At 48.3% G+C, this 14,741-nt stretch overlaps 1 protein-coding gene across 7 annotated transcripts in view; it reads left to right on the top strand.

The window, feature by feature from the left end:
- Positions 1 to 14,741, top strand: part of TOX2 (TOX high mobility group box family member 2) — a 150,755-nt gene that overhangs the window by 73,279 nt on the left and 62,735 nt on the right. The gene's annotated exons all lie outside the window — the stretch shown is intronic.

Here is a 14,741-nt window from a genome sequence, read left to right as displayed (position 1 = left end):
GGAGCCCCATTTCATAAAACCAGCAGGATGTTCGCTCACCCGAGTGTTAGAAAGTGGAAAGCTGTGTATTTTTGCATGAATATTTGCATGCCTTCTCACAGGTGCAGTTAACACTGATGCTTGTGCAAATGCAATGTTTCATCCACCCCCCCATGCAGGCACAGAGCTCTGTGTGCAGTCACATATGGCTTTGCATGCACAAAGGACTAGTCAGCAAAACAACCAGTTAGCTCAGGCCTTTAAGTTTTTGCTGAGGAAAGTGGTCGTGAAATGTCCACAGGGGAGCTGCAGGGAAAGGGTGGGAGTTACTGGGCACTGGAATGCAACTGCAGGAATGAATTTATCGTGTTCACACCGAGATGCTGGGGATCAAAAAAGGAAAGCCCCTCTGTAAAACGCAGGAAACTCTGAAGCTCTATGAGCAGCTCATGCTGTGGTAGTTTATTTCGAAACAATGCAATTTGAACACAAAGTGTAGTTTTTCTACTTGCCTTGGTCTCCAGATTTCTGCATTGAGGATTGCTGCAACATCCAAATTAGATACTAGAGACACCTACTCTTTTCTACTTGTGTGTTTTTTCTTTTGCCCATGCAATCCTTGATTGCTGACTTTTGCTTCACTCTGCCCCAGTCTGGAAAGGGATTCCTGTTATTTGATATCAAGAATAGGGATGGGAAGAGAAATGGTGAAAGCCAATGCAGCTTAGCTTGCAGCCAAACTTCTCAAGTAATCTTCCTCAAAAGTATCTGCCCCATTCTGATCATATTTGGGGATAGACCAGGATGATGCTTTTTGGTAACACCAAGTAGGGCTCTTGAGGCACCGAGTTTGGTACCACTGTTATAATTAGAAGTGCTCGGTTCTGAGTCGTGACAGGTTTGTGGAAATGTCTAGACTTTGTGTGGGCTTGGATTCGAAAGATGGCAGCTGAAGCCCTTGAGTATGCTGAGCAAATGTAAATTTTTACCATGGAATTGATGTTTTGGCTTTGTTACCTGCAGCCGTGTTGTGCTGAGAACCTCCCCTGCCTCTTCATTAGCATCTCTTTCTCATTTTGGCTCTTCCACTTCTGCCCATTTTCCTCGGAACCATTAAAGTTCTACCTGGCATGTTGTAAACTAGTAAAAATAATAGAAAAACCTGTCTAGCTGCTTAATGAATAAAGCGTTTCTGTTGATTTGGCCACTGGGTAGCTGGGACTGGTTTTCTTTGGATGCAGCTACTAATGGAGTGCCTCCCGCTTCATGCCTTGTGTGTTGGGTTTGGTCCCTCATGGTCACACGATGAAGGTCATGCCGGTGTTGGTATGAGCCCTCTTGCACCTCCATCTCCTCTGCAAAGCTCTTTCCTGTGTCAGCAAAGGCTCTCCATTGCCTCTAGAGCTGCCAGTGCCTACAACAGTCCCTTCTCACTGCCAGCATTGAAGGTGATCCCTGCTTCTGGCTGTGACCAGCAGATTGGTGTCCTGGCTGTCCTTCCTGATGGAGGGTTGTCATTACTTTAGGCAAACATTGCTATTTCGATTGTTAATCTGATGGTTTTCCTTTTTGCCTTCCTCCTGAAAGGATGGTACCTACTCAAGCTATTCATTTTGTCCAGGTTGCTTAATGCTTTAGAAGGTATTTGGTGAGTCTCTGTGATTCAGGCCATGGATGAGCCCCTCACAGCAATGGGTGTGTTCCTGCCTTTTTTTAGATACCATACGTAAGCTTGTTTTAATTAAAGAAAAAAAAAAATGTTAAAATTGTTAAAGATAAAATCTGTTTGTTTCCCAAAATTCACATATTGGAGGCCTAAGGCTGAGATTTTCACGCCTCCGCTGGGGATTTGGATACTTGGCTGTGCACCATGTTACAGTTCTCACAATTTTGTCATGAGTCTCTTGGTGCTTCGTGGTTTCCCTAACAGCCCGGCACCTTTGTGCTCTTGTGACGTGACAGCTTTTGCTTTGGAGAAGCGAGTAAAAGAATAAAATCCTTGCACTCATGGTTATGAGGGAAGCATGCATGTAATTGTGGCAGTCAGCAGCTCAGTAAATGCAAAGTGGGTAGGAGAGGTCCCGGCTGATTATCTTGACATCTCATGGACTGGGAGGGTTGGCACCTTGATGATTTTTGCATATGTAGGGTCTGCAAGAAGTGAGGCGTCCTGATCCCGTAGGTAATCTGTAATATCTCCTTCGACCAACGGAAACCAGGTCACGCTGAGCCGCAGGCAGACCTTGCCTGCCCTGGCTGTGGAGGCAGCGCTGCCCAAACCCAGCCACTGAGGCTGCAACCGGGTCGATGCTTTTGCCGTCTCTTCTCAGGGTTTACTTTGGCAAAGCTGACTCAGAGCTATCTGGTTTTGGCATTTCTCCTGCATGCTGGAGCCAGATTCTGGGGCTGAGGGTCTTAGGGATAATGTGGGAGGCTGATTTATCATGCTGGTGACTTCAGTTAATTTCCTTTTCCCATTTTGGCAACTTCCTGGCAGTCTGAAATGTTTTGCAGTGTATGGGCAGGTAAAGGATTTTGAGCTCCTCTTGAGGGTAAAGAGGAGAGAGGGGAGGGAAGAAGGTGGCATTTTACGAAGCATTGATATGTACTTAATTTTAATAAAATTAAAAAAAAAAAGGGGGTAAGCAGCACCTTAGCTGCTAAGGCGACAGGCGCTTAAGAAGCACTGAATAAATACATAAAACATATTTGCTGAAGGCATTTGTTGTTGGAAGTTTAAACATTAAAGATGCCTGGTTCGTCTGATACCATAATAAAACCGGGATGTTCAAAGAGCCATTAGTGGTGCTCAGACTACAGCTTTACATCTTCACTGTATGTACCAAGGAAGCCACATTAGATCAGCAATGCTTCAGTGAGTTTTGGCCCCAGAAGGGAAAGTAAGTGAATTCTGGGAGGGATTTCAACGTGGGCTTGGGCTTTTCTGTAGTGCATTTCCACTTTCATATTGATCAACGTGCATGTTTTTGTATTGTTCCCTTGTAAAGTGCTGGGGCAGGTCCGTGGGAGCTCTGCCTTTGTCCCGGTATCCCCAGGCTTAATAAAAGCTGGCTCAGGGCCTGATGAGACAAATAAACAGGTTTGCGTATTTATTTTTTTAAATTACAGGATAAGGAGGAACACAGATACTCAATCCATTAAGAAATAACTAGGTGGGTGATTCACTACCATTTGTGTAAATGGCACTAACTCTGGTCTGCCTGCACAATTTATTAATACTTCACGGGAGGAAAAAAAATTATTTTAATCTCATAATGGATGATGAGCTGTGAAATTGCTTCTGCAGCAGCTGGGCACCCTGGGGGAGGTGCTAGGTTGCACCACATTATGCAAGCTCTCCCCACATCTCTGCCTTCCTCGTGCTAATCAGGCACGTCAGATCTGGGCAGTGGGGAGGGGGGATGCCACTGCTCCTGTTGGATTTTATTTCTTTTTTTTTTTTTTTAAATAAAGGTAGTTTTCTTGTCAATTTCCTTTGGAGTCCCAAGTATGACTTGGGAAGTGTGCCAGGTTTGGGCTGGGACTGTGAGCGGTACCAGCGCTCCAGCTGCGGTGAAGTTTCGTTTGGGCACTACAAGGGCGGCCCAGGGGGAAATGATGCACCTGGGAGGACGGTGCATGTGTGTAGTGCTGAGAGCAAACCAGGTGTAGCGTAGGGCCACTTAGGAAAAGAATTGCAGGTTGCCCCCTCAGCTCCAGCAAGGGATTTGCAGCGTCTGCTTCTGCAGGCGTGACGATGGTCAACTCTTAGTTATACATGCATGTCTCTTACGCCTTGCAAACACCAGTCCTGGTGGCTGCAGGTGTGCCCTGGTGTGCGATGACTGCACAGGCTTCATGTGGAAATTTGTCTTTGATGATGAGAGAAAAAACAAAAAAACTCAGGGCACATCAGGGAGAAAAAAGGCTTGATTCAGGATGGGTTGTGTTGCCCTTATGGCTTTGCCGGAGGAGCTTGCTGCAGACCTGTAGGTAAAGCAATGTTTGCCACGGTGCCTGTGGCACAGAGTATGGCTGCGCTGGCCATGTGCAGTGGGCTAGGACATTCTTTGAGATAAAGCTCTGAAAAACTGCTACAAAGCATCCAGGCAACGTGTGGCACAAAGCCTTTTTTTAATCCCTTAACCCCACACCTTCAGTTTTGAGCATAAGAGAAATACTCTCTAACCGAAAAGGGACAAACACGGTACAGAACATAGTTTCTGCTCCGGGTCCTTCTGGCTCGACTGAAGCTAGGTTGAATTAATTTCTTAGAGTGCTTTTTACTAATTCTTCCTTGCATGCACTCCATTACTGTTTTCAGGCCGCCTTATCTCTTGACCTGCTTACAGTGCATTGTACATCATTATATAATGTACCCTTGGCTCAACACAAAATACCAAATCCGTACAGTCCAACAATGAATTTCTGTGAAGTGCGCTGATCTTATTATGCGAGTTCAATATGCCATGAGACAAAAAAGGCAATTATGTAAAATCTGTACTCCTCAAATAATTCCCAGAAATGCATGATATTCTTGAGTGGAATATTATCATATTCCTTGTATTTGCTTCCAGGCGAGTTATTAGGAAAGAAAAGAAAAGGGTTTATAGTTGTCTGGCCCAGTCGGTCTAATTTTAGATCCCCATTGGATCCTATCTCACTGGGTGCACAATCCCTTCAATATATTTTAAAAAGGGGCAAAAATCATTATAAACAATTTTAAGGGGGCTGATTGTGAGACAGATGACAGACTTTGCCGACGTGGAGCAGAGCTTGCACATCTGCTAGCTTTCCCTGGAGCACTGCCACGTTTGCTTTGAAAGACGGGGGGGAAATAGCCACCAAAACACGCAGTGAAATGAAGCACTTCTCTTGCCATTGTGGGTAGGTAACTAAAACCTCGGTGAAGCTAGATTTTACTACAGGTGATCCAGGGACAAAAACGTGCCTTACGGTCCTGGCCCTGCTTATGAAGATACAACAAAGGGTTTTCAGGAGCCCTGGTAATTGCTGATGTTTGCATGAGCCAGTATAGAATGCTTCTAAAATTGCCGTCAGCAGACTTCGAGCCATGGTATCCCCTCTGCTTGTTTGGAAGTTGAAGGCCTTTGTGACAGGGACACGGTGCTGCCACACAGAGTTCAGCCCCCGGAGCTGGAGGTGGGGCGTGCGGAGGGAGCACCTCCACGCGTGCCATGGTGCGAATGCCCCAGCATGGACCAGGACAGTGTGGGGCAGAGGCAGGGGGTGCCTGGACATGCTCTGCCTCATGGAAATGGCATTTCAGAGAAGTAACAGCAGCACATCTGCAAAGCTGGGGTTGTGGATGTGTCTTGTAGGGAACCCAGGGAACTCCCTGCAGCTAGATGTTGATGTCAGGGGCTTGGTAGAGATGCAAGGAGAGGGAAGGACAATAAAACCAGAGGAGGCAGTTGAAAGGGAGGGATGAATTCTTCAGTTCTCTGAGGAGCTTCTGTAATTGTTGATTAGAGATTTTTATGCCTCCCCCAAAATGCTGGCTAGTACTGACCAGATCTGAAGTCAGCATGTTGACAAACTGCTGGTCTGATTGTGTAAGCGGGGCTTGAGTTCTTGGGAGGACGGTGTGTGGTTGTGGGTCTCCATTCCCCCCTGCAAGTGGCCCTGAGAGCTTTCCTCTCCAGGACGTACCTGGTGGCACGAGAGGCTGGGTCTGGAGGGACAGCTGTCCCAGCAGGTCCGAGCGGAGCTCTCCTTCGGGACGCGCTGCGGTGCCGTCAGGGTCCTTCCCTGCGCTCTCCCACAGGGAATTGCTGCCTTGCAGTGAAAGGAGGAAAGGCTGAGGTATCCGAGGTGGATTACATTTATTTTCCTCGCTATTCCTGGGGGTAACTACATCCAAACCTCATTTTTGCCTGTGTCACTGGGGAATTAGAGGTCTGTCTCTCCCTCTTCCCTCAGAAGTCTATAAACGCAGCATTACTAATCCTTTATATACCATTGCATGCTGCACTGCTGCTTCCATGCATGTATATCTGCCTTTATGGTAACTGTAACCTTTTCTTGAACCAGAGATTTTCCTGAACAAAAGCCCTTTGGGATCTGTGTGGGTTTTCCTGGATACATTTTTAATAAACACAATAATTTGACTGCAAGCCCATTACCAATCCCCTGTTTGTTCTATGGGATAGTAATTTCCATGCCTGCAAAACCCACTAACTCATAGGGCAATCAAAGGAAGAATGACAACCAGGACAAAATTGGTATGTGTTGTGATAAACCAGTCCATCTTCAGCATCATGCACTGTAGCTTTATATATTGCCTGTAAATAATGTCTTCAAAAAGATATTAAATCTTTAGAAAAAATCAAGCCTAATTGTAACTATATTTTTGTTTTCCATTTTGGTTTATGTACAGTATATGACTTTTGCAGAGACATTTTTATTCCAGGAAAATGACAGGCCAACAAGAAGCCATAATTGCACTGATTTTTAGAAGTGCCTGCATTACTACAGATCTGATGTACTGCAAGACATGAATCAGAAAAATTCTATTAAAAAATCTCTTGAATGGCTGACACAGGAGTATTATCCACGATGATTAATTTGACTTGGTCATTATGAACACAGACAAGTCTGACAAAATTGCATTTCATTCCCCACTGAATTCATAAAATCACTATACACATAATAAGAAGTTATAGTTCTCTGCTATCCACTATTCTTGACAGGATTCCAGTTCTGGATAAGATACTGATTAAGAAAAAAAAAAAAAAAAAGTGGAGGGAGAGGGGGAGTTGGGAGCCTTTTTAAAAGCCTACAATAGGGCTGATTTCTTTTGCTATAAATTGTTCATAGAGCTCCATTATTTTTAGCTTTTTTTGGTGAAGTGGTGATGCAGGTCAGCCACAGCTTGGACAATACAAAAACATAAAATAAGCTTTTATTTACATCGGTGGGGATGCAGGAGAATCGCACGCGTGTGTTTCACATCATCACTGCCAGGAAGCCCTGCTGGGCTGTACCTGAGGGCACGGGTACATCGCTGCTGAGCCAGAGCCACGAGCACATCCTCACCCAGGCTGAATCTCGGGGATTGTCCATCCAACAGATGATTAATAATATCTGGTAGCCTGTTCTTCATTTCCCACCCACATAAACAAGGTACCAGTGGACAGGTTGAGGCCAGAGACTCCAAAGAATGTTGTTTCTGGCTTTGGTAGATGTAAAATAACAAAAATAAAACTTCTCTGGTGAGTAGCAGAATTGGGTGCATGCCTCCCAAAACTTTATCTTTCTGAGTGAACTGAGATCTTCTGTTCCCTCTGGATATTGCTGGTTGGTTCCTCTCACAGTCCCCATCCTGCTGAGCACCATGGCACCGCATCACAGCCATCCCTTCGCTGCTGTAGCGGCTAGCCACGGAGATCAGTGACCATTAGGCGAACAAGAATGTTCAGGTCCTCGGTGTTGCCCTTCCGTGCGCATGTGGTTTTATGAAACTTGAGAAAAGAGACTTTTTTTGCACTGTTGAATCTGACTGAAGCCATCTGACAGGCTCAGCTTTTGGAAAACCCATGGCTCTGTGGCTGCATGGGGTTTGTGTCTGTAGGAGGTGGGACAATGTCAACTCATGTCAAGTTAGAAGGTAAACGTGCCGCTCTGTCCAGAGGCGAAGCCACCCCGTAGCGCCGCTGTTGGCGGGCGGCTGGCTTTCTGCCGCAGGTTGTCGCAGCGCGGAGCCTGCCCCAGAGCAGTGCCCGCACCGTGGGGGGAGACGGGGAGCAGCGGGGAGCATGGAGGTGTGTGCTTGCTCTCTAGGGCAACCAACGCTTGTTCAGGATTTAAAACCCCACTACTACAGGTATGGAGCAGTAGCACAGAGGCAGGCAGGTATTTTCTGCCCGTCGCTGGCTGCTCTGCTGTGCTCCCAGCCTCCCCGGTGTGGCTGCCTGTTACTGAACATTGTGCAGACGCTTCCAATGCACATCTATGTTCATGCAAGAACTCCTTTTCCCCTTTTCAACCACATTCCCATAGTCAAAGACCTGAGCATGTGAAAATTAATGTAGAAGGGACTGGGAACACTTCAAAGACAATTTGTAGATTGTATGTGACTGACTGTTAATAAATACTTCTTTACAGTATTTATCCAACTCTACCCAAGTAATTCATTGGCCCTGCTATTCACACGCTGGATCTCTCTGTGTGAAGATGAGGCAAATCAATTTCCATTCCTAAGACCCAGAGCTGCTGACGCGGAAAATCAGCGCTACTTCACTTCTTGGCACAGGGCCTTGGGAATCACAGGTGCAAGCACAGCCCTCCGGCACCCCCCGCCCCCAGGAGAGGTGGTGCTGAAGGGGTCTGCAGCCCTGCCTGCAGCCCCCTGGGTCACCCCTTGCTGGCCCCAGAGCATTTCTCTGGAGTTTGCAGCATCCAGGTGACCTCCACCTTCTCCTGCCACCTGAAGTAACGTTTCTGTCCCTGTGGCTTCAGCGCTTTGCAACAAACAAAATACCTCTGTGGGTCATGTGCCAGAGACACGTATCAAAATCCCCTTCTTGCAAATGTGGTCGTGCCTGTGCTGGGTAACGTGTGTGGTGGGACAGCAGTTTGGGGGCTTTTAAGGAAATACGGGGTAGCTTGCCTTCAATAAGCTTGGATTTTCACTTTTTCGTGGATCTTCTCTCAGCCTGGGGTTCCCTGCAGCTTGTGTGAATGCTGGCACATCCTTTTGTATATGTGTAAGAGAAATAAGGAAAGTCCCTGTAGGACAAGGCAGTGTCCAGCTTCCGTACAATCGATATACCCCACACGGCACCTGGCTGGTTTTTGCAGCCCCTTCCCCAAGCCGTGCTGGTAGAGCTTGCGGTGCCGGTGGGAGAGGAGTGCTCTCCCTGGGGACACAGCCCTCAGGACCCAGGTCCTGCTGCCGTCCCTGTGTCCAGCTGGGCTCAGGTTGCGGGGGGTGGCGTGGGGATTGCTATTGCTGTTCGTGGGACGGTGTGGACACCCCTTCGCCTCTGTGTCCTCCCTTCTCCTTATGCGCACCAGGAGCTCAAGGTGCAGCCCTTGGTCGTACCAAGTAGGAATGTTTTCTTCACTTTGCAGACTTGCCAGGTTGGATTTGGTCTGGTTAGACCCATCTAATCTCTGAAGTATCTTAGAGGGTCGCATTCCTACGGCAGTAAGCTCTTGTGTTAGCTGCAGGGAAAACCTTGTTAGTAGATGAGGGATGGTACAGAGTCCATGGTGGATTGTGTCATCTGGACGATTAGGGTGGGATGGATCACGCCAGCCTACGTATTTCCTTGTACCTTACCAAGAATAAATGTTCTCTCTTAGGCTCATATTTACTGTTGAATGTTATTTGACAGGGCAAATATTTACCTGCAATAATACTGCAAATCTCTATCCTTCTCCCTGTGAATAATATTTCTCTGAATCAATGCTTGGCTGCAACTCCTGGATCCTTGTGGATAATCACACTGAACATGACTCAGTGGAGAATTGGGGTCGCTGAACGTTTGCCTTGCTGCCAAGGAGAATGGTTTCCCAGGTCCTTGGTCAAGTCACATCTTCTATGATCAATACCAACACACAGTGGAGAGACGGTGCCGGCTGGGTGTGGAGTGTTTTGTAAAGAAGGATTGTGTTTTCCCCCCCTTCCATGAGGGGAAAGGTAGGAGAAAACTAAAGGCTTAATTTGTAGACATGCTCAACACTTGTAGCTCCCTCCTGAATCACCTGCACGGCAAATTCATAGTGTCTTTTAAAACATGGCTGTGGTTATGGCTTTGGCTGAACCACAGCTGGTCCCTTGAGCGGCACTGCATTGCCATGTCTGGATGTCCCTGAGTCTCAGGTTAGGTGGACATGTGAAGCCACCCAGCCACCATGCAGTGGTGGGTGGGTGCATCCAAAACAGCCTCTTGGCTGTGGTTGTGGGGATGCTCCCCTGGGCTCAGGCCCATGGTTAGGTGTGGGGGGGGTGTTACTGGCTGGCTGGTGGGACCTTGCCAGGGCCTGACTTTGTTTGCGGTTCAAGAGGAGGTACAGCAGAGAAGCAAAAGGTAAAGCAGCAGCAACATTGAGTGTGGTTTTGAGTCCGATGGCAGAGGGTGTGAAGGGTCACCATGCCCATCAGGCCACCCCACAGTGCAGAGGTGTGGGACACCCAGGGCATGTTGATAACCCACAGATGTGCTCCATGTCTGCAGCAGAGATGAGCCATTTGCCATTGACAGACCCGTGCTCAGAGCCACCTCCCACCCGAGAGCCTCCTCCTGGGCTGGGCTCTGTGTGCAAGGCAGAGAAATGTCTGGGCTCAGCTTACATCAGCTAGGAGAAATGGAAATCTGGCCCAATGCCTTGGATAGATCCGAGAGCTGGGAATGGGCATCTCCATTCCCATCCCTGCACGCCCCATCAGTCTCAGGTGCGCTGGGGATCAGGCGCAAACACATCCAGGGGTGTTGTAAAATCCTGGGTGGTGTGGCCTGGCTCTCTCAAAGCAGACAAGAAGGCTTCGTGGCTGAAGCTCTCACTCCCTGCTCTGCTGCCTGCTCCCAGGGCAGCCCCCTGAGCCAGCGCACGGCCAGCCTGCATGGCTGTAAGGCAGCTCTGGCTCCAGCGCCGTTTGCCTGACCTTCCCCCAGCGCTGCCTGGTGCAGCCAGCTGATAAGAGGAGAAAAAAAGTGGGATTGTTTCTCTCCCACCCTGGAGCAGCAGCAGCAGCCTGTTCCTTTGTTGCGGGCATTTGCACTGTGTTACAGCGGTGGGGGATGCTTGCTGTGAACATGCTCAGCACCATTGCTTGCTCATTGCTGGATGCTGACAGTCTGGAGTGAGAGCTCCTTGCTTCTCTCCTTGAACCGCAGTATCTTTCAGATGCAGCTTAAGAGCATGTAGAGAAGATGTCCACAATTTGATAAGCTTGTAATTCAGGTGCTTATGCAGCCATATAAAAGAAGATCCAGTTTTGCTGTTGTGACTCGGGTTTCCCATGCCTGGGCTGCTGGGAGACCCGCAGAGGGACCAGCTCATTCCCCTGTAAAGCTCTTGTTCTCCACCCGCTGTCTTGATTTAGCTCCATGTGCATATGGGGGCACCCTTTAACTGCAGCTCCTGCTTCTGCACCCACAAACATGCACTGCAGAACCACTTGGGCCACGGCTGGTACAGCTTTACTCAGTGTGCACAGTGCTGTTGCTTAAGCATGCATACAAGAGGCAGGGACTTGTGTGTCCTCCCTCCTCGCCCTCAAATAGCCCTGCTCCCCCTGGTTGGCCAGGACCATCCTGCAGGTCTCTGCAGTGTCACTCGAGGTTCTCCCTCATCCTTTCCCCAGGGACTTGCTCCTGCCTCCTCCTTAACCCCTTTCCAGCCCCACTGCTTCCCTGTCCACCCTCTCAGCCTCCTCCTGCTGCACAAGCTGTTGTGTCCTTCTCCACTATCCTCATGTGGGTCACCCGCAGCTCCTGGGCGTTTTGGGTGCCTCTTATCCATCTCTGTCTCCCTCTCTTGAAGAGCATAAGGGAGTAGTACGGGAAGCCTGGGAGATCTCGGCACATCGTTCCCATGGCAGGGAGCAGTGTTTCATGCTGGGGCGTCTCCAAGACCTGCTGGTGCTTTTGGGTTGTGCTTGTCGGGGCCACTGCAGCTCTGACAAAGGGACCTTGCTGTGCAAGTCCCCCCATGCTCTTGCAAGGGCATCAGCAGTCCTGACTTTCCTCTCAAGTGAATGCAAGTAGCATGTCCCCAGCCCTGTGCTCGTGAGCTAGGAGGGAGCAGCCGGTAATGTGGTCACCTGTTGTGACTCCTCTTGGGCCTGGATGTGGCCCAACTGTCACCTTGCTGGGAACCAGAGCCTTTCTCCCCATTACAGACCCTTCCGTGTTTCCCCATGCTGAGGGCGCAGATCTTGGGAGCTGTGGCCCAGCAAGGCATGATGAAAGGGTGGCGGGGAAGCTGTGTGGCATGAGCAGAGCAAGATGGATGCATTCCTTCATGTCCCCGCAGCACCTCCCCTCCACCCTCTGTCATCTGACTCTGAATCTGCTGGTGGACGGAGACAGTCCAGAGACCCCTGTTCAAACTTGGATTTCAAGAAGGAAAAATTGTTTTTAAATACGATTTTGCTGCTGTTAGTTGTCCCTTCTGCAATGCCATCCTGTGGCACTGCTGTGCGAGCATGGGGCATAGCCCCGGTGCTGTGCTCAGGGCAGTTTGGTCCATGCCTGGTGCCTGGTCTTGCAGCACAGCCCCTGTAACTGGAGCACAGAGAGATACACGGGGGTCTGAGGGCAAGGAGGGAGTCAGAGAAGAGGCACAGTCCCCTCTCTGGGGGTGCTTGGCTCCATCCTGCTGCTCCATCCGGCTGCAGGCAGAAGCAGAGCTTTGCCACTCCAGGCAGCACCCATCTGCCCTGCAGCACGAGCCGAGAGTGGCTTTGCAAGAAGAGGCTTGTTGTTTCAGCTGATTTCAGTGGTTTAATTTGAAGAGGAATAATGTGTAATCACAACAACTGTCATCTGTTTGACAGTGGAAAATCCTAGATCTTCCGTGCTTTTTTGTGTACTGTAATGGGCAGCCTTTTAGCAGAGCGAGCTTCTGTGCAATTGCGTTTGGAGTCCTGGCGGGATGAATGGGTTCAAACCAGCTCACTAATCTAATTTGTAATGTATCCTTATAACATATAATTGGCTGTTTAATTTAATTCAAATTAACATAAGAATAGGAAATATAATCTGCAGCGTAGCCCACATGGTGGTAGAAAGGAGTGTTGGGTGTTACTGGCAAAGGGGTTGAGATGACAGCTTTTGTGCACGCGGCGTGAGACCACCCTTCGTGGGGACGGAGGCGTCACCTCAGACATGTCAGTAGGCACCGTGTGTGACAATAAATCACCCCCCTTTCCCGCCTTGCGAGTGTCTATCTGTCTCATCTCCCTTCCTTATCTTTCTAGCAATCTATTTAAAACATATATAGAATAAACACGGCTTGCTTTGGAAAATTGTTCGTAGCGATAGGGTGTAAAAGCTGGCAGGCACCAAGTCTGATTCTGTTGATTGGATATTGTCTAATCTGATTTTGATTGTGTACAGCTTTGATTGTAATTTTGATATGTCTGCACAATACTGTAGCTGTTCAGAAAGCTTTGTGATTTAAACAGGTCTTTTTTTCTCTTTCCCTCCCCTGGGCTGAATAGAGGAGGCAGAAATGTGCGGGGCGCTGGGCTTTCGTGCTCCTCACAAAACCACCTCAAAGGCCTTCGGTGAGCTGCTCGGCAGCAACACAGGGAACTTGTAGTTTTGAAGAGAGCTTTAGGAAACTTTGAGTGGGTTTTACATAATTTAGTTAAGTACAGTAAAGCCACTTGCTTATATACCTGATACCAAAATAAACCAGTTGGAGGAACAAGTTTGCTGTGCAATGATTTATTTAAATCCCTTTTTGTAAAGCATGGAGTGAAATCCTCTTAAATAACTGGGAAAGAATCGGTGTACCTCAAAAAGCGTAGCCCAAATGGAAACCTAACTACTCGTCGTCTTAAAGGGGATCGCTCTGTCTGCTGTTGTGTACATCCTCTCAGCCCCCTGCCTGCCCCGTGTAATGCCACTGCTAGACAGCGGCTGCCTGGAAAAGCAGCTGGGCTTGGGTTTGCCCCGAACAGTAACGGCTGGTACAGGGCTACCTCAGCCCGGGCTCTGTCTTGTATTTCTCACGCACTCCTATTTACCCCCAGCCGGTGGGAATCTCAGGCGAACGTGAAGGCTGGGGTGGGATGTGCGCTGCCTGCTCTTCTCTCTGTCTCCCTTTGCAGCAGGATGAGGCGGGGTGAGAGGCAGGGGTTCAGCTCAGCAGAGGATGGGCTGCTTCCAGCCCCGGCTTTGGGGTGAGGCAGGAGTGACCCCCTGCTCCGACAGCCCCTGCTCCGACACCCGTCTCTCCCAGGCAGTGCTCCTGCTGCAAGCCCTTCCACTATCCAGATACCTCCTTGCTCCCCGTTGCCTCTCCCACTGGCTTCTGTATTCCACTTAAATATGGGGTTTATTTTATTTTATTAAGGGTTTTCTACCTGCAGTCTGGGGCAATGAAGAGCATGAATCCAAATGTGAGCTCTGGGGCAATGGATTAATAAAGCCTACAGTGCTTAACTGGTTTTGCACACATCTGGGGTTTTGCTCTTAAATCAAGTATTAAGTCAAAATCCAACCATGAAACTAGGTGATCGGGGAAATTTAGCTTAAAATCCATGTGTATAATACTATGGCTAATCAGAATTTCATATGCTGTAATAATATGTGAAACAGTAGATGTTTAGAATAAGCCTCCTCTGCCAGAGACTCATTATGTTCTGTGTTGATAATTAATAATTTTAGATAAATTCACACTTACATTATGAAGCAAATATGTTTTTGTCTGAAGTGAAAACGATAGCACAGGTGCAATAACATATTCTTTCTCTATATAAATTGGACACTTAGAAGTAAACAAGCCACCAGAAAACATGGGAAGCACGAGGAGTACAACATCTCTGTGTTTGTGGTCACCTCACGAGACCGTTGGTAGGGAGGTGAGGGAACACTTGTCCGAAGGAAATTTGGATAAGGATATAAGGAAGGACAAATCTCCATATGTGGTAGATCATGCAGGCTTTCTTTAAAGGATTTTTTAAAAAGCGATGGCTGTCTTTCCAACTCTCCCTCCCTGGTTGCAGCTTCTGTGCTGGAGTTTGTGAGGAATCAACAGGAATTTTGTTCCCACATACTAGT

This window comes from Falco biarmicus, chromosome 10 (assembly GCF_023638135.1).
Source record: "Falco biarmicus isolate bFalBia1 chromosome 10, bFalBia1.pri, whole genome shotgun sequence".
NCBI classification, from domain to species: Eukaryota; Metazoa; Chordata; class Aves; order Falconiformes; family Falconidae; genus Falco; species Falco biarmicus.
The sequence above is the reverse complement of the archived record's forward strand: the minus strand, read 5'-3'. Positions and strand labels throughout refer to the sequence as shown.